Below are 4,828 nucleotides of genomic sequence, written 5' to 3' on the forward strand. Positions count from 1 at the left end.
TCTCCATTTTTTAAAGAAGGTTTAGAGTTTTTCAAAGGAACTAAATCACTTGGTAAATTTATAATCCATTTTTTTCTTCTTAACATGGGCATACCTTGCATTAATTAGTAGTGGTTATATTTGGTAAAAATCTTATTTTGGTCAAATATGAATTAAATGAATCAAGACCAGCTAATGCGAATGTGGCAAAAAGAAAAAATTGTATTCACTTTTCTTAAAATAACATATTTTATTTTTCACCATATTAGTGTTTTGTTATGAAATTGTTCATTTTTTCCAAGCTGAATTTGGAAATTTTACTCACTTCTTTTTTTAAAAAAAAATTGTCAATTTTTATTTTTATAAAAATAGAAATGAAGTGACGGCTTTACAAAACACTGTTAATGTCGGTCTCCCGCTCTAAGTCTAGAGCAATCTCTACTGATTTTTCCTGACTCACTACACTCATAGCAGGACTAGGAACCACAATATACTGAGAAGAATCTGAATATATTGAATGAAAGTAAATTTTAAAATATAGTACACAAGTAAAACTGAACAAGAAAGTGTTAAACTAACCTTATTATTATGAAAATCTAAATTTGACTAATACTCTACTATTTTATGTGGTTATTTAATATTATAGGTAGCATAAAAACACTATCTTGATTAGTGAGAATGAACAAGTAAAATGAAACATTTATTTTCACCATAGGGAATACCCCCTCCGTCCATCTTTACTTGTCCATTATACTCACGGATCTTACATGCTACCTGAGATTCCACTATGCTTTTAGCACTTGAAATTTCTTGGAGTTGTAGTGCTAGATTATGTTGTTACAACACATCTCTATTTCAAATATTCGAGATTGATTCCAAGACTAATTACTTATTTGCGGTCTACATTTGTAAATGATGAATGTTATGCTCAATCTGCAGTTAAGGCTATCATGCATGAGCACATTCTTCATGCCTCGCCAGATCTGCAAAGGCAGATATTTTGTACTGTTGAGGATTTTGAGAAATTGGATCTTGTGTCCACGTTTGGATGAGATAGTGAAACTACATTCCCAAATGTGCTTGGAGATGTTATTGAGTCCCTTCCTAGAGTGTGATCTTTGTTGATACTGGCTTCTATAAAGATGCTACATTTCTAAGCATAAGACCTCTACTCGAATAGTCGATCAAATAATAAAACTCTATCCAACAAGACAGTTAAGTGAACTATGTGACCCAAACAAATTTCATGCGACAAGAATTTGACATTTGAGACATAAAATTATGTGGGACTCTACAAGATGTGTCCAATTACATTTAAGGTTCTTGGAGACTACTTACCCTAAACTCTAGCTCACACATATATGAAGTGTAATATATTTCCTTGAATAGGCATCTCTAAAATTTCATATATGCATGAAATATTCATAAAGTGATCAAGATGTGGGTGCACTCTTCTTGACAACCAAATATTTTAACAAGATCCATAAAACCCTTTCACGGAGATCAAATAAATCCTAAGGAGGTCCACATCATCCTTAGTTTGAGTGACACTAACAACCCTTGAATCACGGAGAAATCTTAAGAGAGAGAAATCAAGGAATAAACATATTTGTACTCACAATCTTTATGAATAAAATCATTCTTTTTTATTTATTATGTGATTGCAATATATTTTTTGTAGTTGATAAAAAATATTGCAAATAAATTGGCACGCCCAGTGTGACCCAATTTACCCTTCATTTCCTCTCTCACAAATCAAATGAAAATCTGAAACCACAAACCACAAAGATAGAAACCCCATTTTTGTGGGTACTTCAAGTCTCGTCTTTGAGTGTATCAAGTTTATACTCCGACAATCCTTGAAGTAGGGGGCATTTATAAACACCAAAAAATTGTGGAACTCTATGAGATGATTACCCTTACTCAAGAAATGTGTGACAATTTGGAAAGTCACGATTAGTGGGAAGATCCTCCTAAATGAGCTCAACACGCTTTGTAGCTTAGGACAAGTTTAAATTGGGTTTCAATATCATTGTTGTCAATGTACGCAAATCATACTCATTCAAATTACCAAAATTCTAGTATTAAATGTCTCAACATTTAATAGGTCGCTCAAATACTTTAATATAGAAAAAAGATTATTATTTTTCTTTTATGTCCTAAAATTTTTACATAGGCTATGGATCACTGTGGTCCAAGCGAAGTGACACTTTGCATTAGGTATCTGGAAAATAAGAACTCCTACGCACCCAGTGCACCACACAATGCTAACCAGTTTTCTTTTATGTCCTATATTTTTACATAAGCTATGGATTATTGTGGTCCAAGGCAAGTGACACTTTGCATTAGGTATCTGGACAATAATAACTCATGCACACCCAATGCTAAGTAATTAAAAACCAAGTTAAATAAAATTTAAGTGAATATCAAAGATAGCAGTATATTGATCATACTAGTATAAAAGCTTTACATTATTAGGCATTATGTGGAAGCTATGATAAAGGCATTTGTCAGAAAATATTGATATAAACAACAATTACATGTCAATTCTAAGCTAGTTGGGGTCAATTCTCTTGGTTTTTTGGATCAGGGCGAGGAGGAATGGATGTACAAGTGACATGTTTAAGTTATACTTCCAATCCCCATACTACCTTAATCTAATAATTAAATCAGGAAGACATAAAGAACTTCACAGATTGGAGGTGCACCAAACTTCAATTAATACCTACCTAGAATAGTAGGGTTTATGGAACATAATAAAAAGGCAATTTAATATATTGTTCACTACAGGAAAATTCCTTTTGCATCAGAAATATAATTTTTTAGCATTCAATCAAAACATTACCTGGTCGTCAAGGAAGTGAGTTGAGAACCACGAGGTATCGAGTACAATTTTCAGCGGTGGCAAAAATGTAGGTGATTTCTTCTATTTATGCTTTGAAGGATAGACTTACCAAGTATCACAATCAAGAAAGCATAGTTTAGAAATAGAAAGGAAGAGGGAGAAATATCAATTGATGTAATTCTAGACGCAAGAACAATAAAGTGAACCACAATCAAGCAAACAAAATATACTATTAAGAAACAGAAAAAAAAGACAGAGATTTAGAAGTAAAAAAGGACGGTCTAGCAACTAAAAGACATTTAATTACTAGAATAAAATCTAAGGGTTAAAAGAAATTGAACTCATACTAGTGGAGACTAACCTAAGTAATCAAGAGGGTTCAATTGAATAGATATGAGGGTTTCTTCAAACTCACAAAGAAGCCTAAACATCAAATGTTCTTTCAAAAACCAACTCCTAAAATAAACCCTAGTTTCTACTATTTATATTAATAGATAAACTAACCTAAGCTAGTTAAAATAATACCCGTGAGCTAAACCCAAGGAAAATCTAGCCTATTAATTATTTCAAATTTAGTCATCATATATATATGAACAATGCCTATTATACTATTTGAGGTGATTCTCATTATTTTAAATCAAACTTCAACAAATCTTGTGTGTGCATCTCCATGCTTTTGGGAGATAACTATTACGTAGAAGGTATGAGAAGACCCCAAAGGCACTTGATCGATCTTTATTCTCATCTGACTAATTAATTTCTATAAAAGATCTATTTGACTACGGAGTGAATTATTTGATCAATGAATATTCATTTTTTTCTTCAATGTCGAATGAATTCGCACCAATAAATTAACTCCGATCGAACTAATCAAACCCCAAAACAAATTATAAATTTTAGTTAGGATTCTAGGAGACAAAAAATTGTTTGCAACAAATCTTATATATGGAAAATTAACTCCAACCACAATATAAATATGATGAAACAAGAATATTTTATTAATTAACAGTTTAGGTACAATTATGTCCCTCTCTTGATTCTTTTGTAGGATAATTTACAGCTAAAATGAATTTTATTTGATATCCATGTAAAGAGGCTTTGGTGGATTTCTTTTTTACCCTTTATATAGTGTAAGCTATGAGTACTTTTCAAGAATCCTAACTGAAATTGGACTCATCTGGTAGAGTCTCAACACAATTTTGATGTCTACAAATGTCGAGTTCCTATCTCATAAAGAAACTGATTTCTTTTTTAAATAACGTTTATGGTTACATAGTTCACTTAACTCTCTTGTTGGCTAGAGTTTAATTGTTTGAAGTGTAATTAACAGTCCCAGAAGAGGTCTTATCTTTATAAATGTATTAATATCTTTGTTGAAGCTAGAATAAACAAAGATCGCACAAACAACGGACCCAACAATATCTCCAAGCATCTTTGAGAAAGTAGTTTCAGCCTCCCATACGAACGTGGACACGAGATCCAATTTCTCAAACATCCTCAATAGTACAAATATGTGCCTTTGTAGATCTGGCAAGGCATGATGAAGGTGCTTGTGCAGGCCAGCCTTAACTGCATATTGAGCATATCTTTCATTGTTTATAGAAGCAGACCACAAATCAGTAATTAGTCATGGTGTCAGTATGAGTATTTAAAATCGAGATTTGTTGTAAAAACATAATCTAGCACTGGATCTCCAAGAAGTTCCGAACGTTGATATCATCGTGGAATCTCATGTAGCATGTATGATCCTTGAGTTAGAGCTTCAACAAGCAGTGAAGGATCATGGATCTTGTAAAGTAGCAGGGATTAAAAGTACCAGACATTAACTATCTTCTCAGCATTCACAGGGAAGTGTCTTGGCATAGGTGCATCGACAAAATCAATGTGCAACCAAATCCATTTCATAAATGATTAAGCCGCTACTTCCCCACACGAGTTGAGGTAGGCACTTATTAGTGCCTCAACCACATCAACTACTTCTTACTATTTCTAATTGTTTGCCTT

General features: G+C 32.7%; 1 pseudogene; it reads right to left on the bottom strand.

Annotated features, from left to right (window-relative positions):
- Positions 1–4,459: 4,459 nt before the first annotated feature.
- The window catches only part of LOC125860743 (endoribonuclease Dicer homolog 2-like), a 23,767-nt pseudogene continuing 23,398 nt past the window's right edge, over positions 4,460–4,828 (bottom strand).

Source organism: Solanum stenotomum, chromosome 1 (genome assembly GCF_019186545.1).
Source record: "Solanum stenotomum isolate F172 chromosome 1, ASM1918654v1, whole genome shotgun sequence".
Classification (NCBI taxonomy): domain Eukaryota; kingdom Viridiplantae; phylum Streptophyta; class Magnoliopsida; order Solanales; family Solanaceae; genus Solanum; species Solanum stenotomum.